This window comes from Oncorhynchus clarkii, chromosome 4 (assembly GCF_045791955.1).
Source record: "Oncorhynchus clarkii lewisi isolate Uvic-CL-2024 chromosome 4, UVic_Ocla_1.0, whole genome shotgun sequence".
NCBI classification, from domain to species: domain Eukaryota; kingdom Metazoa; phylum Chordata; class Actinopteri; order Salmoniformes; family Salmonidae; genus Oncorhynchus; species Oncorhynchus clarkii.
In genome coordinates this window covers 52,168,102-52,191,852 of record NC_092150.1, presented here as the reverse complement: position 1 = coordinate 52,191,852, position 23,751 = coordinate 52,168,102, and the positions used below count along the sequence as shown (strand labels likewise).

Sequence of the window (23,751 nt, the reverse complement as noted above, 5' to 3'; positions counted from 1 at the left end):
TCTCCTAAACGAGGTTCTAATCTCGTTCTTGGCACCACATAGTACCAAAACATTACCTCATCCAATGGCATATATAAATTGTCAATTCTAGAGACTCCCATCTCAAATACACCCCCTCCTGGACAAACTCCCGGGGAGTAGTGAGCCTCTAGGTTATATACAAGATCAAGATATGGGCAACATCAGAGGGTACATACAATGGTTCCAGACACTGCCATACTCCTCCCCCCAATGGGAAAAGTAGGGAGTGACTGGTGTACAGACATTGTGGAGCCCTTCACATGGTTTAACAGATACCCTCACATATGAAGACAATCCTGACCTCTCCCCTCTCTGGGGAGAGTGCATTTTCCCACATAAGCATATTATGAAAGTAGATAAAACATCTTATTTATCAATGTTACCCAACTAATTCTAATTCAGCTACGACAATGGTAAAACGTTTGATTTAATTACATCAAGTGTTCCAATGGTAAATTGTTTGATTTAATTACATCAAGTGTTCCAATGGTAAAACGTTTGAGTTAATTTTGTCCTGACACTGTCACTTTGCCTGCTGTTTATTGCCCCCGTTTTTTCTTGAATGATAGTGTTTCACAATATTCCTAAACAAAAAAAAAATCTCAATCTTCTATTGTCTTATTGACTGAACGTTTGTTGATGTGTAGCTCTGTGTTGCTTGTTTATGTGTAACTCTGTGTTGTTGTTTTTGTCGCACTGCTTTGCTTTATCTTGGCCAGGTGGCAGTTGTAAATGAGAACTTGTTCTCAACTGGCCTACCTGGTTAAATAAAGATGAAATAAAAAAAGAATTAAAAGAAATGTAGGATCAGTATTGACCTAGTCTACTCATTATATACATCTACATTATGTATTGTTACACCATGTAGGATCAGTATAGACCTAGTCTACTCATTATATACATCTACATTATGTATTGTTACACCATGTAGGAGCAGTATTGACCTAGTCTACTCATTATATACATCTACATTATGTATTGTTACACCATGTAGGAGCAGTATTGACCTAGTCTGTTCATTATATACATCTACATTATGTATTGTTACACCATGTAGGAGCAGTATTGACCTAGTCTACTCATTATATACATCTACATTATGTATTGTTACACCATGTAGGAGCAGTATTGACCTAGTCAGTTCATTATATACATCTACATGATGTATTGTTACACCATGTAGGAGCAGTATTGACCTAGTCTACTCATTATATACATCTACATGATGTATTGTTACACCATGTAGGAGCAGTATTGACCTAGTCTACTCATTATATACATCTACATTATGTATTGTTACACCATGTAGGAGCAGTATTGACCTAGTCAGTTCATTATATACATCTACATGATGTATTGTTACACCATGTAGGAGCAGTATTGACCTAGTCAGTTCATTATATACATCTACATGATGTATTGTTACACCATGTAGGAGCAGTATTGACCTAGTCAGTTCATTATATACATCTACATGATGTATTGTTACACCATGTAGGAGCAGTATTGACCTAGTCAGTTCATTATATACATCTACATGATGTATTGTTACACCATGTAGGAGCAGTATTGACCTAGTCAGTTCATTATATACATCTACATGATGTATTGTTACACCATGTAGGAGCAGTATTGACCTAGTCAGTTCATTATATACATCTACATGATGTATTGTTACACCATGTAGGAGCAGTATTGACCTAGTCTGTTCATTATATACATCTACATGATGTATTGTTACACCATGTAGGAGCAGTATTGACCTAGTCTACTCATTATATACATCTACATTATGTATTGTTACACCATGTAGGAGCAGTATTGACCTAGTCTGTTCATTATATACATCTACATTATGTATTGTTACACCATGTAGGAGCAGTATTGACCTAGTCTACTCATTATATACATCTACATTATGTATTGTTACACCATGTAGGAGCAGTATTGACCTAGTCTGTTCATTATATACATCTACATGATGTATTGTTACACCATGTAGGAGCAGTATTGACCTAGTCTGTTCATTATATACATCTACATGATGTATTGTTACACCATGTAGGAGCAATATGGACCTAGTCAGTTCATTATATACATCTACATGATGTATTGTTACACCATGTAGGAGCAATATGGACCTAGTCAGTTCATTATATACATCTACATGATGTATTGTTACACCATGTAGGAGCAGTATTGACCTAGTCTGTTCATTATATACATCTACATGATGTATTGTTACACCATGTAGGAGCAGTATTGACCTAGTCTACTCATTATATACATCTACATTATGTATTGTTACACCATGTAGGAGCAGTATTGACCTAGTCTGTTCATTATATACATCTACATTATGTATTGTTACACCATGTAGGAGCAGTATTGACCTAGTCTACTCATTATATACATCTACATTATGTATTGTTACACCATGTAGGAGCAGTATTGACCTAGTCTGTTCATTATATACATCTACATGATGTATTGTTACACCATGTAGGAGCAGTATTGACCTAGTCTGTTCATTATATACATCTACATGATGTATTGTTACACCATGTAGGAGCAATATGGACCTAGTCAGTTCATTATATACATCTACATGATGTATTGTTACACCATGTAGGAGCAGTATAAACCGTATAGGAGCAGTATAAACCGACAGTAGCTGGCTACTTATTTAAATGTACTTTGACTGAATGAAACTACCTTAAATGTGCTGTAGTAAACCATTTTTGTTTGCACTAATCAATCAACACATTACTGTCTTTGTATGTCTCAATATAATAGTATTATTTAATTAAATCCATTTTAAAGAATCTCTGTCTGAAAATAAAATATGATCCTCAACTGCGTTTCTCACTCCAGTCAGCAGACGGCGATGTGCGTCTTTCAGGCGATGCTGCTAGCGTGACGTATTATCTAGTGGACGGTTCTTCATCAACAGCTCGTCAACCACCTCGGTACCTTGCTAGCCAACATAGCGGAAAGATTCAAGCTATTTTATGCTTTCGGTATATATTAGCTACTGTGTTTTAGACACCTCTGTCGTATCTACTTGTTAACCTTACGTTATTTTTTCTAAGTCAGCTAGAGTAGCTGGCTGGTTAAGTTAGCACTAGCCTAGTCGCTAATGATAGCTAGCTAGCTAGCTAATATCCCCGACCATGAGTTCACTAAACTTCTCCCCTCCTGTTAAAGAAGAGGTCTGCTGGACGGAGAAAGAAGCTCTGGGGCTGAACATTGTCGTGAAAGAGGAGAAGGAAGAGGAAGAGGAAGATGTCACAGTAAAACAAGAAGTAGAGGGTGAGGCTGTCACAGTGAAAGATGAGGAAGACACGTTCAGAGTGAAAGAAGAGGATGACGATGTTACTGTGAAAGAAGAGGATGACGATGTTACTGTGAAAGAAGAGAAATACGCTTTCAGAGTGAAAGAGGAGATGGATGTAACTGTGAAAGAAGAGAAAAAGGAGGATGAAGTTTTTGAAGTAAAGAAGGAAGGGGAGATTACTGTCACATTGAAAGATGAAGAGGTGGAGATAGATCTGATTAACACCAGTAAGTACCGCCTTCAATTGATTTTTAACTTTGGATATTCGGAGTTCGCTCGTCAATACCTCAACGGAGGGCCCTAGGATGAGGACTGATATGTCTAGAATCAGACGTTTTTGTTTTGTTTTTTGTTTTCTCCGTTCCGTTTCCAAAAAGTGACTAGACCCTTATTTGAGAAGGGTCTATCTCTTTACTGCAGACTGGGGGGCACGGCCTATAGTGGTTTTCATGTAGTGATGATTTACTACACACCGTGCCCCCCAATAGTGCCATGCGAGAGTTGGGTTGGCTACACCGAAGATTATGGATATTTTTTACATTTATTTTACCTTTATTTAACTAGGCAAGTCAGTTAAGAACAAATTCTTATATTCAATGACTGCCTAGGAACAGTTGGTTAACTGCCTGTTCAGGGGCAGAACGACATATTCGTACCTTGTCAGCTCGGGGGTTTGAACTTGCAACCTTCCGGTTACAACGCTCTAACCACTAGGCTACCCTGGCAAGGGGAGTCGTTGTCCACAAAGCGGCACTGCGGGTTGTCTAGCTCCCGCCTATCCTGTCTTTGGATTGGTGGATAGGTCTTATTATTGTAATCTGTATTTTATATTCTATGAGGGTTGTTGACGTCAACCGACTGTATTCAATGGAGAGAGATGATATGCTACTAGCATGAATATGCATAGGGATCTGGAGACAACTCCTATAGTGTTATCAAAGTTGTCTGTATGTCTCGTGTCCACATAACTTAAGCATTACGAAACTTCTGTTGGATCAAGTAAATCCCACGTAACAAATAAGCCATTAATTTGGTTGTTTACCAAATTCGACACTTATTACATTAGGTTGATAATTGTTTCCACTTGGATACAACCTACTGTAACCTACTGGCATGACCTAGAGAGATACAACCTACTGTAGCCTACTGGCATGACCTAGAGAGATACAACCTACTGTAACCTACTGGCATGACCTAGAGAGATAAAACCTACTGTAGACTACTGGCATGACCTAGAGAGTTACAACCTACTGTAACCTACTGGCATGACCTAGAGAGTTACAACCTACTGTAGACTACTGGCATGACCTAGAGTTACAACCTACTGTAGCCTACTGGCATGACCGAGAGAGATACAACCTACTCTAACCTACTGGCATGACCTAGAGAGATAAAACCTACTGTAGACTACCGGCATGACCTAGAGAGTTACAACCTACTGTAACCTACTGGCATGACCTAGAGAGTTACAGCCTACTGTAGCCTACTGGCATGACCTAGATAGTTACAACCTACTGTAACCTACTGGCATGACCTGGATAGTTACAGCCTACTGGCCTGACCTAGAGAGTTACAGCCTACTGTAGCCTACTGGCCTGACCTAGAGAGTTACAACCTACTGTAACCTACTGGCATGAACTAGAGAGTTACAGCCTACTGGCATGACCAAGAGAGTTACAACCTACAATAGCCTACTGGCATGCCCTAGAGAGATACAACCTACTATAGGCTACTGGCATGCCCTAGAGCACATATGTCAGAGTCAAGGCCCGCGGGCCACATCCGGCCCGCAAGAAGGTTTTTTACGGCCCCTGGGATGATCTTGATTTATTATTAGAACCGGCCCGCAGCAAGCCGGCAGCCCGCAGATCTTTTACACGCACCAATACTACATTTCCCACAATGCAAAGGTGACGCACCGAGCAGTAGGCTGCTTCATTTCAATATTTATTGGCACAGCAGTCGTCAGCATCACAGTAAAATTAACTTTCAGATACCCATCAAAAATGGCAAAACGGAAGGTGGATACTGAGAACCGGGGGTTTCAAACAAGGTGGGAGTCGGAGTATATGTTCACGAAGGTAGCTGGAAAACCTGTGTGTCTTCTGTGTGGAGAAAGTGTGGCGGTACTGAAAGAGTATAATCTGAGACGACATTATGAAACGAAACACGCGGACAAAAACAAGAATATGGACATGGAACAAAGGCTACAAAAGGCAGAGGAATTAAAACGAGGCCTCAAATCTCGACAGGCTCTGTTCAAAAAAGCCAAATCACAAGGCCAGGCTGCTGTCAAGGCCAGTTTTATTTTGGCAGAAGAGATCGCTAAATCAGCCCGGCCATTTACGGAGGGGGATTTCATCAAAAACTGCATGATTAAAGTTTGTGACGAAGTTTGCCCAGAAAAAAGGCAACTCTTTTTAAATGTGAGTCTGAGCAGAAACACCATTGCCGAGAGAGTAGACCAGTTGTCCATCAATCTAAAAGAGCAGCTTGTGAAAAAGGGAAAAGATTTTATTGCATATTCCTTGGCTGTGGATGAGAGCACCGACATTTCTGACATTGCCCAGTTGTCAATTTTCATCCGCGGAGTGGACTCCAACCTAAGCGTGACAGAGGAGTTTTTGGCTTTACGTCCTATGCATGGCACAACTACGGGGCATGATTTGTATGAAGAGGTGTCAAGATGTGTAAATGAGATGGAGCTGCCTTGGGAAAAACTCGTGGGTTTGACAACCGACGGAGCACCTGCGATGTGTGGACACAGGAGCGGACTGGTGGCGAAGATACGGGAAAAGATGCAAGAGGAAAACGCGACAGGTGAGCTGACAGCTTATCATTGTATCATACACCAGGAAGCGTTGTGCGGTAAAGCCTTGAAAATGGAGCATGTAATGAGCATCATCACGCGCACAGTTAACTTTATCAGAGCCAAAGGTTTGAATCACCGCCAGTTCAAGGCATTTCTGACGGAGTTAGAAACGGAGCATGGTGATTTGCCTTATCACACAGAGGTGCGATGGCTAAGCCAGGGAAAGGTGCTTCAAAGATGTTTCGAGCTTCGTGAGGAGATTTGTCTGTTCTTGGACAGCAAAGGGAAAGACACAACACAACTCCGAGACGAAATGTTTCTGTGTGAAATGGCTTTTCTGTGTGACATTACGAGTCATCTGAATGCAATAAACTTGCAGCTGCAGGGTCGGGATCGTGTCATCTCTGATATGTACAGTACAGTGAAGGCATTTAAAACCAAACTGACTCTGTGGGAGACGCAGATGCGGAAAGAAAATTTGAGCCACTTTCCCAGCTGCCAGACCATGAAAGAGAAGCTCTCTACCAGTGCGTTCCCGAGCACACAGTTGGCTGATAAAATAGGTATGCTTGCCGCTGACTTTCGACGCCGATTTGCTGACTTTGAAGCACAAAAAAGCAGGTTGGAACTGCTCGGTAACCCATTTGCTGTTGACGTGGAAAGCTCACCACCAAACCTCCAAATGGAGTTGATTGACCTCCAATGCAATGATGCACTGAGGGCAAAATATGCGGCAGTGGGTGCTGCGGAGTTCGCCCGTTTCCTCCCCGGCACAATGCCCCAGCTGCGCATCCAGGCTGCTCAAACGTTGTCTATGTTTGGCAGCACATACCTGTGTGAACAACTGTTTTCTTTGATGAACCTGAACAAAACATCACACAGAAGTCGACTTACTGCTGAACACCTCCACTCAATTCTGAGGATTTCTTCAGCTCAGAGCCTTACCCCGAACATTGATGAACTTGTGGAAAAGATGGGACACCACCAAGTATCACCCTCAACCTCAAACAAGTGAACATTACTGTGCAATCACATATTTAGAGTTTTTACTCAGTTCAAGTTTAAAAGTTAAAATTTAATATTTGTTTTCACTGCATGTTACTTCTCCTTAAACAAAGTGTTGTTTTTGATTAATAGATTTTTGCACTTTATTTTTTTGTATTTCAATCCAATTATATTTTAAAAATATTTCAGTTGAGTGGATGATAGAAAATTGCTATTATTGTTTTTTCTTTGAAGTAAATTTAGCCCACTTTTGCTAAAATAGAAAATATAGTCTACTGATGGTGCCTTGAATACCGGTTTCTTTCATTTAATGTTCATGTTATGGGGATATTTATATAAAGGAAATTTGTCTTTTGTGTCTGTTGAAAATTAAAGATTACTGACAGAGCCATAAGAAAATATTGCTTTATTTATCTGATCATATTGTAATATATTTGTTAGGTTTTCAGTAGGTTCAATTAGGTTCACTAGACTATATGCGTCATTTAAAAATTTTTCAATGAACATTCGAACAGTCCGGCCCTCGTCTTGTAGCTGATTTTTTTATTTGGCCCTCCGTCCATTTGACTTTGACACCCCTGCCCTAGAGAGATACAACCTACTGTAACCTACTGGCATGACCTAGAGAGTTACAGCCTACTGTTGCCTACTGGCATGACCTACAGTGATACAACCACTGGTATTCTAAAAAAAAACACTTTTATGGGGTATTGCGAGGTATTGTCTGAAGATGGATGACATTTAAAAAATAAAAAAAAAATTGTAATAAGGCTCTAACGTAACAAAATGTAGAAAAAGGGAAGGGGTCTGAATGCATGCATGTTGGATGTCCCAGATATTTTTAAAAAAGTGTTTTATTTCTACCAATTGATTGGTTGAAATGTTATGACGTGTATTTTTCCATATAGACACACTCCATGTGTTTAATCAAATCAACTGTATGTGTTTAATCAAATCAACTGTATGTGTTTAATCAAATCAACTGTATGTGTTTAATCAAATCAACTGTATGTGTTTAATCAAATCAACTGTATGTGTTTAATCAAATCAACTGTATGTGTTTAATCAAATCAACTGTATGTGTTTAATCAAATCAACTGTATGTGTTTAATCAAAAACTGTATGTGCGGAACTTGAACTGAACTGATGCTTCAAGCGTTTGATTAAATAAATAACACAAATGACTTGAGGAAGCCAGAGATCAATATAACCAGAAGAAAATAACAAATTCCCGACCTGCTGCTGGCCTTCCTAAATTCTGACGTTCTGCTGCTGAAGTTTCCGATAAAATTGGCAAACTTTTCCATTTATCTTACAATTTCTACCGATCTTCGTGCCAGTTATGAACGAGTTACAACACCTGTTTGGCCCCGCCACTTCCTGGGTCGGTGAATTGAGGTATTAAATTTATGGAATAAATCCGAGGCTCACGCTCATCCACCTGTGAAAGGTGGGGCTTCCAGAGAGGCGTGGATTTAATAGTATGTTGTACCTCATTTCCCTGCTTCAGGGAACAGTAGTTGTAGTCATAACGTGTGTGGATTTAATAGTATGTTGTGCCTCGTTTCCCTCCTTCAGGGAACAGTAGTTGTAGTCATAAAGTGTGGATTTATTAGTATGTTGTACCTGGTTTCCCTCCTTCAGGGAACATTAGTTGTAGTCATAACATTTCAGAGTTTGCTAAATCCAGTGGTTCTAACCGAGAGTCACTTAAAGTTGATTCACAACACCCAAAAGGATACGGTCATTAATGCGGTTCTTCAATAATTACACATAATACTGTAGCTGTTTAGTTTGTCACATGTTCAGCTATCATCAGCTGATCTGTAATCATTTTCTGCGTGCCAGTCAAATGACAAACATCACGACATGCAACAACAACCAAAGTGCTTCTTCATTCATTACATAGTAAAGCAAGTTATGCCGTGCTCCACGTTGGATCCAATATCTCAAACAAATTGATGTTTATAATGTGTTATTGTCTGCTTGATTTACTGTAGGGTCTCGTTAGTCTATTTGCACACAGAGATACTTAGCTCACAACACACAGAGCTATTTTCCTTTATTCAGGACATTTAGAATGACAACACATTAGAGTAGGCTAGTGGGATTATTCACAAAATGATCTGGTGATGTAATGTCATGACAAAGACATTTTAGTTTCCATGTTTCACCTGAAATATAAATTGATATATAGTCTGTTGTTAGGGGAAGTTGTGGTCCAATTTGGCAAACACTTACTGGGCAAAGCTAGCCAAATTGTATTTTAAGTGTTTTTTTTTTAAAGTATAAAGCAGTTGATTTGCAACAGTAACACAAACATTATATTAAGCAGGACATTCAAACGAGCCTTGCAATTATAAACCAAAAGTAATGTGAAATGCACTCATAAGCAACCTGGAAATGGAGGCTATTTTTGCTGTCAGCCTATGAGAACTCCCATGAGTTTTCCCCCATGGTGGTGAATTAGTGAATAGACACAGAGCTTAAGCGAGTTTCCTTGGGTAGCACTCCTGATCTTGCACTGTAATATTCAGAATACATTGTGAAAAACTAAAATCTAAGCTCACCATTTTTGCTCCAGGCAGATATACTACATCCATAACTCGTGGTTTCCTCGTTAGCAGGGAGGAGTTTCTACAACCAGATTGCGTGTGCATCGCCCTCGTCCCGCAATTTTAGCAAACACAGAAAGTAGCCTATATTGGAGACCAAAGGTTATCTCAACAACTTATTTCTAATCTACAATCATCGATGTTACTACTAATGTGAGAACAAGACAAAATATGACTATTTTTGCAAGCTTGACTGTCTTAATTGTAAAATTTAAGACGACAATTGTTGTGCAACTTCACGGGTATGTTCTGGGCATCACCTTTTACCTCAAATATCAGTGGATTTCTGCTGTTGTGGGCCTTTAACCGTCTGTCTGACTTTGTCGTACACACAGGAGAGAGACGGGACTACTGTGGATCCTCTGGGGAGCCTCAACATCATGATGCTGAAGAGGGAGAGAAGAGTCTCTCCAGATCAGAACACCTCAAGAAACACCAGCAGAGACCCACAGGGAAGAAATCTCACTGCTGCTCTGACTGTGGGAAAAGATTCAACAGTTCATCAGACCTTAAAATACATCAAAGAATTCACACTGGCGAGAAACCTTACAGCTGTGATCAATGTGGGAATAGTTTTACTCAGCTAGGCAGCCTGATAGTACACCAGCGGGGACACACAGGAGAGAAACCTTATAGTTGTGATCAATGTGGGAAGAGTTTTACTACATCTAGCTCTCGAACTACACACCAGAGAACACACACTGGAGAGAAACCTTATGGCTGTGATCAATGTGGGAAGAGTTTTACTCATCTAAACAGCATGATAGTACACCAGCGGGGACACACAGGAGAGAAACCTTTTACCTGTGATCAATGTGGGAAGAGTTTTACTACATCTAACTATCTAACTATACACCAGAGAACACACACAGGAGAGAAATCTTTTGGCTGTGATCACTGTGGGAAGAGTTTTATTCGGCTACAATCCCTGAAATCACACCAGAGAATACACACTGGAGAAAAACCTTTTGGCTGTGATCAATGTGGGAAGAGATACTATGATAAAAGATCTCTGATTAAACATCAGAAAATACATGAAGGAGTTGTTTCATGATAATGAAATAATGTCACAATATTGAATGTTTTAACATTGTAGTTCCAGTATTTGAATGAATGTTAGAATGTAGAACCCTAAACGTTTGCCCCCTGTTCAATTGATATTAGCCTCAGGGGAAAAATCCAGGCTCTGAATTGAAAGAGTACTTCTGAGATTTAACAGAAAGTGACTAACAAAAAATTAGTTGTGTTACTACACTTACCACGTTGGTGACCCACTTGAATCAAAATGCAACACTATAAAATATTTAGGTTTTCAATATTTCCCAAACGGTTTCTGCATATTGGTTGATTTGGACATGATAATACTGTGTTTTTACATTGCGCTTTTCCCATTTAGCAAAATGTAATTGAAAAGACATTGAAAATAAGACTATGCCCGACATCCAATATATGTTCGGTTGAAAGTTGAAAACATGTATTTTCGGGTCGTTTTTTCAATGACTTGAAAACAACTTAATTTCAACTTACTTGCAGCCTATACACACGGACGCAGTGTAATAAATGTGTAATCATTTTTATTAACAATCCTACTTCACTCCAGTATTTCTTTACAACATTCAAGTGCTAATTGTCTTTATTCCACTACTGAAGAAGCATGTCTCAAATCACCTCATATTTCAATGATACATGTTTTATAATTCCACGCCTCACCATTAAGTGAATTATTGCCAATACATATTAACAAAGGGGTGTATATTTGGTTTTGATATCATAATTTTTTATGTAACCAACTGACAATTTTGGGGTACAATTATATTGACGTTGTTGCCCTGCTTTTAGAATATCAGGGATCATTCATAGATGTGCCAACCCAAATGTACTAGAGCATGACATTGGGGACTGGGGTCTCGATCCAACAACATGCCTATCTAGTGAACCCTGAAAAGAGAGAGAAGCTCGGTGAGGTGGAAAGTTATTACGGATATCGCAGGAGTTTCCTCTTGAAATCAGACATGTCTGTGGTAAGGACAACTTGGTTTCTGATTGTCTCAAGGGTTGGCAGTCCAAAATATTTTGGTTTTGCATTTAATCAGTGTGTTACCATGGATCACAATTTATTTTGACATGTTTTTCCGTGTTGGAGATGAGTTTGATCTCTTATTCTTTTCCGTATTGAAACTGCATTGTTGGTTAGGGGCTCGTAAGTAAGCATTTCACTGTTGTATTCGGCGCATGTGACTAATACAATTTGATTTGAGTTTTGATTTTCCGTATTGGAGATGAGTTTTGTTTTGTGCTTGTTCCAAGGGGATGAGAGTTCTAGAAGCTAGTGAGTTTTAGGATTCTATAGAAAGAAAAAGGAGAAAAGATACGATTGTATATTATTATTTAGAAATACGTATTTTTTCTCGTTGACAGCCAGTAGACACCATGTTTATATTGGTGAAGGTGAAGCATTGTAGTTGATTATAATGTGAAATGGAAGTTGTTTTCTGTTGGTGGTGAGCAAACTCGTCCATCAAAAATATAGGATATATTTGTTGTCTTAAGGGGGAAGGTAGTTACAGGTTTTGGTTTTTCCATTTATGTTTTGAGGTTGGACTTTAGCTCGTTAGCACTTAGGCCGCACTGATTGGTGTCACCGTTAGTCAGTATGTGTTACACCTGTGCTGGCTTGTCCATCTTGTTAGTGGGAAGGTGTTTCACCTGAGCTGGTCCAGGTTCTATTTAAGAGTGTCTGGCCCAGTGTTCCAGTTGTCTTGATAGATGTGGAGAGTCAACACCTTTAGTTGCGCTACCATTTTGGTATGCTTCCTGTCTTTAAGTTTGGTGTGGGTTTTTCTTTTGCTTTTCCTGTTTCCATTGGGTTGCATCCATGTCTGAAATGTGCTGTGTTAATAAACCTTGATTTGAACATATTGTAAGTCAAATGAACCCAATGATCGGCCAATTGACAGAGTCTTGGTCCATCTTAGTATGAAAAAAGTATCAATCGCAATTTTCCAGCCTGCTGGAGTGGTGAACACCACCCCCGGCTATACAAGGGGCTTGAGGTGGTCTCCCACAGCTCTGCTTATGTCATGTTCTGTGGCCTTGCTGTTCCATTTCTTGACTGCCCCTGCAACACAGAAATAAACACATTTAGTCATATTATATAAAACACTCAAAGTAATGGATATGGAGTATTTACGGCCTCAGTTACACCTGGCACCTAAATGTGACTTCTGTCATCTGATCACTCCAAGCTGCATGAGGTTCAGATCTACCAGGATGGGCCTTTGACATAGTCTGGACGCAGTCAGGCCTCCAAATATGCATAAGCAATGTAAAGATGTGGGGGAAAAGTACATTATACACAAATGACCTTCATAATATCAAAGAACAAATGTGTGTGCCTGAGGGGAAATTTACTTTCATACAACCAAAACGGGTGAGAAATTACACCAATATCAGTGGACAATTTGCACTAATGTAAATAAACATAGATGATGGAACATATTCCCTTTTGTTGACGTGATGAACCACTAAGGGGACATAAATATTTACCATCTAAACCATCTGTGACCTCTCACCTCTCTGGCTGTAGAAGTGTTCTTCCTAACCAGTCCCTCAACAGCTCTCTGACTGAGCTCCACCCTCACTGGGTCTTCAGAGGAGAGGAAGGCTGAGGAGGGATGGAAGGATGAATGGATCAGTCAGTCAATGAAGTGTAGAGCTGCTGTCTGACCAAATCACTATTTTAGTAGTTCATTAAAGTAAATAAGGCTTTATGACTGCTGAGTACCAACTATCAATCACTTAGATTGTGTATTTTCAGGTAGAGATACATCCTTGGGACTTCCCTAGCCCATTGAAGTTGACATTTAAAATGGTTAAGGTAGGGGTTAAGGATGTGCCAAGAATCCCAGATAGCATTGACCATTGTGGTTTTGTAACCAATGTGAAATGGCTAGCTAGTTAGCGGGGTGCGTGCTAATAGCGATGGTAACGATTTTTCGTGGGAGGCAGTTGATGTGTGCAGAGTCCCTGGTTCGGGCCATGGGCGAGGAGAGGGACGGAAGCTATACTGTTACACATTCTTCGGTCTCTTTTACTAGCAGGTGTAAAAGAAACACAGACAAGACAAGTAGGCGCTCAGGTCATTGTGGTCATTGTAGTTTAAAAAATAGCATGATTGTCAGCCATAACAATACATTCTAGCAGCTCATCAGGCTCTGAAAAAGTCTTCATTGATGACGTGTTCCATCTATTCCAGGGGACAGCAGAGGAATGTAATCGATTCCACTCCTTCAATATAAGCAGTGAACATCTGAAATTCACCCTCACCTTTCATGTGCATGAAATAAGTTATCTGGACTTTTTGATTAAGAGGGAGGGGGGTGGCTTTATAGCACAGACCTACAGGGGGGGGGGGGGTTACGTGATGCAGCGAAGCTAGCCTGTTATGGCTGTGACCGAGAGCTCCCGATAAATCTTTAACCTGTTATGGCTGCAATCCTGATACCGGGATCGATATGACAACTACCAGTGAAAATAGAGGGCGCCAAATTCAAACCACAGAAATCTCATAATTACAATTCCTAAAACATACATGTTTTTATATAATTTTAAAGCTTTTCTCGTTGTTAATCCCACCAAAGTGTCCGTTTTCAAATAGGCTTTTCAGCGAAAGCACTACAAACGATTATGTTAGGTCTCCGCCAAACCACAATAAGCACAGCCATTTTCCAGCAAAATATAGCATTCACAAAAAGCTGAAATAAAGATAAAATTAATCATTAACCTTGAATTATCTTCATCAGATGATGATAGGACTTCATGTTACACAATACATGCATGTTTTGTTTGATAAAGTTCATATTTATATTTTAAAAAATCTGAGTTTACATTGGCTCATTAGATTCACTAGTTCCAAAAACATCAAGTGATTTTGCATAGCCACATCATTCAGCAGAAATACTCATCATAAATGTAGATGATAATACACACATGGAATTATAGATATACCTCTCCTTAATGCAACCGCTGTGTCAGATAAAAATAAAAAAAACTTTACGGAAAAAGAAATGCATGCAATAATCTGAGACGGAGCTCAATTTAAAAACACCACAGCCGCAAAGATGGCGTCAACATAAACAATAAATTACATGATAAATATTCCCTTAGCCTTTGATGATCTACATCAGAAAGCACTCCAGGAATCCCAGGTCCACAATAAATGTTTGTTATGTTCGAAAATGTCTGTTATGTCCAAATACCTTCTTTTGTTAGAGCATTTGGTATACATATCCAAACGCTAATTCTGGTCAGCGTTATATCGGAGAAAAAGTGATATTACCGGTCGAAGAAACATTTCAAACTACGTACAGAATCAATCATTAGGATGTTTTTAACATATAGCTTCAATAAAGTTCCAACCGGAGTATTCTTTCTTGTCTTCGTGAGCAATGGACATCTGAAATATTCTGCTCTCATTCACTCCCACAAAAACATAGAAGCCTCATTATAATTTCTATGGTTGACATCTAGTGGAACCCCTAGGCAGTGCAACATCATTCATATCTCAAGGGGATTTCATTGGGGACTCTGGTGAATCAGATTTCTGACCTCCTGTTTAGATTTCAACTCAGGATTTTGCCTGACAATATGAGTTCTGTTATACTCACAGACATCATTCAAACAGTTTTAGAAACTTCAAAGTGTTTTCTATCCAATACTAATAATAATATGCAAATATCAGCAACTATCACTGAGGAGCAGGTCATTTGATATGGGCACCTTTCATCCAAGCTACTCAATACTGCTCCTGCAGCCATAAGAAGTTAACAAACTTATCCTAAAACTTGATAACTTCCCCCATACTGATTACTACACTGTAGCCAAGTGTGGCGATATGCCTAGGAGACAAAAACAACATACTGATTACTACACTGTAGCCAAGTGTATTGATATGTCTACAAGACAAAAACAACATACTGATTATTACACTGTAGCCAAGTGTGGTGATATGCCTACGAGACAAAAACAAGGCAAGGGAGGCACCGAAACAGACCCAGAAACGACAAAGAATGAACCTCTGACCATGGCCTCCTTGGAAACACAAGACCGCACCATTACATCTCAGGAAGAAGCTAGGCTAGCTCATGTCAATGAATTAGTTATAGGAGAAACAAGACCAAGATGAGACTCTGGACAAGGCGGATACGGTATATTTGAGGCACTTTAATCTAGCATAGTAATATCTGGCAAACGTGCAGCACGGCTCTTATCGTCCAACCCTTAGGGAGTTTTCGTAAAAAGAGGGCGTCCCACATATTTGGGCAGTACATTTATACATTGAAATGACGTAGGTAGATTCTAGTAGTCCTGGCTCCTGGTTGGTTGTTCGTAGGTGATAGACAGTCCTCTCCAGCCTGTTGTCAGTATCCCATTGGTTCTTGACAGAGTTCTTTGTCTTTGTAGCCCATCCCAAAGGGTTTGGAGCAGTGTATATTCATGGGTTATCAGTGTGTTTAACAACAGTCCGTGAATGCGTCATTACATGTTTTAATATGTTATTACAACACCCCCTCTTCACGTCTATTAGACGTGACAAAAACTAAAAGTAAGAAAAATAGAATAGGAAATTTTAGGAAATTTGTAGTCCCCCTCTTCACGTCTCCAAAGAGACGTGAAAATTACTCATATGTGCATGTTTCAAACTCCACCAGAGGATCCTCCTGTTGTAGGAGGGGGAACATCAGTGCAGGGTCATTATTTGGTGCAATAGCAGAAGTAATGACTCGAGAAAGCAGGGAGCGGGCACATGGGATGCAACAACAGCCACAGAGGGTTAATATTGCAACAAACACAGAGATAGAGACCAGAATAGAAGAGACCAGGACCTTATATTTACCAAATGCATCCATCCAGGAGTCCCACGTGCTGGTATCAACCCCAGAGTGGGATTTCATTTTACCATTCAGGGTACGTAGTCCTTCTAACGCAACAGTGAGACTGCCATTCAGAGGCTGTGTTATTGGGGATAAAATGTGCAACATTGCTCCCCAAACATAAAACATATACCACCCTTCTCAGCCAGCAACATGTCAACGGCAATGCGATTTTGAAAAGCCATAAGGGAGGTAGCCGCCAGTTGACCATGTACGGCCTCAAAACCTTGTTGAGTCCAGTTCCCTAATTTTTGGACATTGAAATGTATATAGTTAATGCGGTCAACATTTTTATTCACAGTGCACCACCAGCAGAGAGATGATTCAAAACCTGCGGCGACCTGGTCCACCAGCTTGTACTCATCAGGGACCCACCCACGACTGCGTGGCCACGCACGCCTCCAACTCAATCATCAAGTTTGCGGACGACACAACAGTGGTAGGCTTGATTACCAACAACGACGAGACGGCCTACAGGGAGGAGGTGAGGGCCCTCGGAGTGTGGTGTCAGGAAAATAACCTCACACTCAACGTCAACAAAACTAAGGAGATGATTGTGGACTTCAGGAAACAGCAGAGGGAACACACCCCTATCCACATCGATGGAACAGTAGTGGAGAGGGTAGCAAGTTTTAAGTTCCTCGGCATACACATCACAGACAAACTGAATTGGTCCACTCACACAGACAGCATTGTGAAGAAGGCGCAGCAGCGCCTCTTCAACCTCAGGAGGCTGAAGAAATTCGGCTTGTCACCAAAAGCACTCACAAACTTCTACAGATGCACAATCGAGAGCATCCTGGCGGGCTGTATCACCGCCTGGTACGGCAACTGCTCCGCCCTCAACCGTAAGGCTCTCCAGAGGGTAGTGAGGTCTGCACAACGCATCACCGGGGGCAAACTACCTGCCCTCCAGGACACCTACACCACCCGATGTCACAGGAAGGCCATAAAGATCATCAAGGACATCAACCACCCGAGCCACTGCCTGTTCACCCCGCTATCATCCAGAAGGCGAGGTCAGTACAGGTGCATCAAAGCTGGGACCGAGAGACTGAAAAACAGCTTCTATCTCAAGGCTATCAGACTGTTAAACAGCCACCACTAACATTGAGTGGCTGCTGCCAACACACTGACACTGACTCAACTCCAGCCACTTTAATAATGGGAATTGATGGGAAATGATGTAAATATATCACTAGCCACTTTAAACAATGCTACCTTATATAATGTTACTTACCCTACATTATTCATCCCATAGGCATACGTATATACTGTACTCTATATCATCGACTGTATCCTTATGTAATACATGTATCACTAGCCACTTTAACTATGCCACTTTGTTTACATACTCATCTCATATGTATATACTGTACTCGATACAATCTACTGTATCTGCCTATGCTGCTCTGTACCATCACTCATTCATATATCCTTATGTACATATTCTTTATCCCCTCACACTGTGTACAAGACAGTAGTTTTGGAATTGTTAGTTAGATTACTTGTTGGTTATTACTGCATTGTCGGAACTAGAAGCACAAGCATTTCGCTACACTCGCATTAACATCTGCTAACCATGTGTATGTGACAAATAAAATTTGATTTGATTTGATTTGATTAGGAACACCTATAGCATCAATATATGTGGGATCCCCAACAGTCAGGGCTGCTTCCCGCTTGGTTCTGGTAGGCAGAAACTGTGGGTCCACAGCCTGTATCCGGGTCACCAAATCACCCACACCTATAGGGTAAACAGAGATAGGCAGTAGAAGTGTTACAAGCGCACAAGTACCCGTAGCCTTATTGGGAGGTCTGTCAAAAAGCCGAGGTCCCCCACACCACCACCAGATGTCAGCCCTGATCACTGGCTTAAAAACTCCAACTACTACGATAGTATTTGTACACCAACCAACAGGGAGCAAACCTAACTGTAGTATACCCCCTGTCATGTTAATACAGGAGAGTTCGGCCCTGGCAACATCAGAGGAAAATACTGGTGCCCTGTCCGTAGCGGAGACAACAGGGTAAACTGCATCCCACAAGAAACAATTACCAGTCGGATTGTCTTGGTCCATAAGGGGCATTAAACATCCGATCTCGACAGTAGCCGGGACAATGCGGAGCAATGGTCGGGCACCCATGCAAACTACACAACTAGTGGGGGTTGTATTGGCTGCTTGTTCGGTCAATAATAGCCAATTGTTAGACAAACCTGAGATACCTGTAGCAACCCGAATGTTCTCATCCGGGGTAGGGGTGGTGACCACTAAAACAGCAGAACCCCACCCATCCCTGTGCTGGGGCAGGGTATGTGGCTTTGCCATATCGTCACGCACCGTCACAGAAGTAGGCTGTGGTTCTGGCGTAACACAGATATATAGTGTGAAATGGACTTCAGCCCTGTCGGTATCTACATATGGGGCCAACGTAAAAACCTGACACCCCATAGTGGTTCCAGGTCGTACAATCAGCTTTAGTTGAAAACCAGTGCGTGAAAATGTAAGCCGTTTGCGCCAGGCAAGAACAACCCGTCCCTTGGAATAGCTGGACCAGTCATGCCCCGTTTCTGCAACCAAGTTTTTCCAAGACCACTCACCATATCCCCCTTTGGTTATATACCAGTTAAAACTGGAATAGGTCCAGGCAGGTAGCCCCAAACTATTTTTCGCATGACCCAAAAGGCCCCAAGGCAGGTAAACAGTGGTGGTGGCATTGAAAGGCAAACACAAGGTGGTGCTCTTCAACTCCTGGGGGGTGCACTTAGTGACCCCCACCTCACGCCTAGAAACGGTATGGTCTTGTGGTAGATAAGAGGGAAAAGAGAGAGAGTTAGTTTCACCTGGCAGAGTAGAATTCAGTGTGTGAGTCTGTAGTGGGTGCATCTGTTGGTTTATAAGCCATGTGAGTGTACATACAGTGACTCCTCCCATGAGAAGAAAAATAACAAACAGGGGTCCGGAGATCCCCAACCGTTCCCAAGGAGTACGGTGTGACTTAGTCAGTGAATATGGGGCTGAACCTCCCATTTTCCCTGACTAAGGAGGTGCAAGATTTGGGGCCGAATGTAGACCACTTAGGTCGGTTCTGACTTCCGTCAGTGTGCGGGAAGGGGTTGGAGCTGGTGTACAATGTGTGAGGTGGTGCCAAGGTGCGCCCAATTTACCTTTGACCTGGACTGAGTGTGAAGTAACCTCCTTCACTTCGTACAGACCAGTCCACCTGGGTTCCAGCCACTTTCTCTTGTGGACCTTTCCCCTTACCCAGTCTCCAAGTTTTACCTTCAGTGGTGGCGTGTCCCCCGGCAGCTCCCCCTCCGGGACCTTGTGAACCTGGGTAGAGAGTGCTGCAGAGAGAACCGTCAGTTTTTTCACATAATTAGACATTACAATTTATTGCACATCAAGGGCGGGCATATGACCTCCCTCCCTTGGTGGGCCAGGCATGACTCTACCAGTCATTATCTCATGAGGAGAGAGATGGGTGCCTGATCCTGGTGAGGCTCTCATGGCCATCAACGCCAGGGGCAGGGCTTCGACCCATTTCAACTTCGACCCGGCACATACGTTTGACTTGCGCGTTCCATGAGATCTTGGGATTGTGGCCTATAACTGACTTCGCATCCTCCCCCGCCGCTGGAATTGCCTCTACCCATTTGGAAAACCTATCCACCATCACTAATAGGTATTGTTTCCCATTAACCACCTTATCCGCCCCCATGTCTGTGTATTCTATGCTAATAACCTGAAATCATGCATTAGGTAATGGGTATGAGCCCATTGGTGTTCGATATGGTTTCTTTGGGTTGTGTCTGTCACAAACATTGCATTCGTCACAAAATAAATCATAAAATAAATAAGTCAGTCATATTTTTTATGTGAGGGTCTTTTGGAGGGTCTTTAGTTTGCCTTCGTGTGTGTGTGGGCCATGTGCTTCTCATAAAAGTTCTGGGTCCATCAGTGTGGACTGCTTCATGGGCATGGGCTGAGTCTCTATAGATATTCACAGTCTTTCCTTTTCCTCTGATGAGGGCCTGCGTCAATCCGATGATTTCAGCTAATTGGGCCGATGCTGGTTGAGGGATGATGGCTGTGAGCTGTTTTTTCAATAGCTTTTGCTACTGCAGCAACGTATCTGGAGCATGTTGTCTGTTCTACCTCAATGTGGTCAAGTTTAGAAGAGTAGTGCATCAAGACCCGTCTCTCCCCCTATTGTTTCTGGAATAGGACGGATGAGGTAAATCCTTCCCTTTCAGAAACATCCAAATGGAACTTGTTCTTGTAGTCAGGTGCAGTCAGAGCTGCTGCCGCTGATAGATCTGTTTTCAGGAGTGCTATGGCTGTTGATGCTTCAGCCGTCCAGGCCAGGGGTGCATGGAGGTTCCTTGATCGTAGGATGACCGGTGCTGCCACCCCCTCTGGGCCACACACAATGGTACAACACCTGATAGGAGGGGTCAGGTGCATCCTGTCTTCGTCCCAGTCTGCAGTGTAGAGGAAGTCATCGGTTTCTGTTGCATTGAGTGTGCAATGGATCTCAGCTTGGGGAGTCTTATATGGGTGCAGTGTAGATTTGAGCTTTCAGTTGGTTGAACTTAAACTGGATGTGAGGGGTGGCAGGCCCTGTGGGTAGGCATTTTGGCCAGTACACTTCTGGGGTTTCAGACAGTGTGGGCATCTTTTATGGCCAGGGCATGGTGTTCCCTGCCATACCTTGAAACTGTGGTTGGTTGTAATCTTGCTGTTGCTGCTGCATGTGGCTGGGCCCTGGGTGGTTGTATTGTAGAGGAGGGGGTCCTCTTCCTCCTCCTCCTCCTCATCCTGTGTTCGTGGCTTTGGGTAGTAGTATTTTCATTGCAGTTAGTGTATCCATGTAGAGGCTCCTCCATGTAGGCTGGGCATCTGTCCCATCAAGGCGGTCTTCCCAGGCTGGTACTCAACGAAGCGTGGATCAACTGCTGGGCGTAGGGGAAGTTGGTAGGCCCCTTCCTGCTCCTTTCAGTGCTTGTGTCAAGCCTATGATTTCAGCTAATTGTCTGTGTTTGGAGTAGAGGAGAACTGAATAAGATCGTGGCCTTCTCTCTTTAGGAGGCCCGGTTGAGATCCACCTTCCCTTCCTTGTGGGTAGTTCAGCAGGGACCCACCTGGGCCTTGTAGTGCTGTGGGGCTTGAGCAATCGGGCCTTTCTTCACAGACGAGGTGGCCTTCTTGAATCCCCACAGTCATGTTCCCTTTTAGCTGTCCTCCCTTCACCATGAAGACCGGGGCCTGTATGGCTGCTGGTGTGGTGTGGGTTTTTAAATGGGTTGTGTGGGAGGTATGCGAATGGATTTTGTGAATAGGGAGGTGGCACTTCAGTCTTCTCTTCCTGTGGCAGTGGCGGGTATAGAGGGAGCGGGGCCGATGGGGTGGTCACGGTGGGTGTGTTGTGGTTGTTGTTTGTGCCTTCTCTGACGTCATCTGAGGCCCCAGCAAGCACCCCCATCATATCAGGTTTCTTTTGTGGGCATGTCCTTTTTTTCACCTCTATTGCCCATGTCCCTATTCTCAGCTCCGCCTCCGCTCTCTCTCTCTCCTTCGTTCCTTTTTTCTTGAAAAAAAAAATGGCTGCTATTATTTTCTGCCTCACTCTCTTAGCCTAATTTCCCCCCATATCTTCTTTATTGTTTTATATTCCTGTTTTCCTCCTGCCCTTTCCTGTATTCTCTGATCTAAATATTCATTGAATTTGAGTTTGGGAACGGTAATTGAGGCCATATTGACGATTCACTATGTCTGGGTCCAATAAAAAATTATGTAAAACAATTAAAAACAACTAAATGTTGCACATTGCACTATGGCCCTCCGCAACTATGTGCACTTAGCCCGTCACTTGGTCGAAACCAGCGATGTATCCCTGGTGCCCACACAGACTTATCTCTCGTGTCTCACCCTCGTGCACACAGAGTTTTGTAGAATTGCTGTACTATAATATCGCAAAGGGATATTCGCGAGATAATTATGCGTCTAGGGTATTTTACTGGAGTAATTTTACAGGTTCACACATTTCTACTGCCTGGCGAAATGTTAGTGTCCCAAACGCCTACTTTTGGGTCAATGTCAATGCATTCAAATGCCTTCTATAATATTTGTCAAATTAATTCTAGGCAACCCCAACAGCACAAAGAGAACAGAAATCAATTCGTTACACGGCACGGCGGCCGCACAGCCCCGCCCAAACTTTTGACTCGGCGGTCAAATTTAGAGCCGGTGGTCAGTATCCCTCGGTCTCATGGAACGGTGAATCAGTGACATTAATCTGGAGAGATCAGGTTTAATTCCTTCACTCCTAGTCCAATTATTTAGCTTGTTAACTGTTGCTCCTAGTGGGATGCTACTCCACTAGTTACAGTCTTAAATATACGTCTCGATCAATTAACAAAACATTTCATCATCTCATTCATATTTCATTTCACTGAGTTATCGAATCCCTCACCGTAACACCTAAACGATTGCCAAATCGAAAATTGCCAGCCTATTTGGACCCGATTAAAACAGTGCATCACATTCCATCAAATTCTGTTATCAAATCCTTCACCGTAACACCTAGTTGATTTATATATCAACTACTGCCAGCCTATTTGGATTAAATTTTAAACAATATATCACATCATATCACATTCTGTCCTCCAATTCCTCACCACGACACCCAGTAATTTTATTACTGTTGCAGGACTATTTGAATCAGATTTGAACAATATATTTACACAGATATCATTATGCAAATGCCTTTGGTTATCGGAACAATTTTCATAAATTTTAACGGCAATTCATACTCACGCACTCAGTACTTCTGACCATAATTTGGATATTGATTATACTATAATATGCAGAATTCGATTAAACCGGTTCTGCGTACCTTTATAATGTCGAGCTCTCTGGTCAGTTTCCTGAGGCGAGTTGAATCCCCGATGGCTCCTGTAGACAGGTCGCCCGTCCTTCTAGAATCTGTCGTCAACTTGTCTTTTCTCTCATCAAATCTATGGAC

General features: G+C 41.9%; 1 pseudogene; it reads left to right on the top strand.

The window, feature by feature from the left end:
* Window positions 1-2,994: 2,994 nt before the first annotated feature.
* LOC139406932 (zinc finger protein 852-like) lies at window positions 2,995-10,772 on the top strand (annotated as a pseudogene).
* The last annotated feature ends 12,979 nt before the right edge of the window (window positions 10,773-23,751 follow it).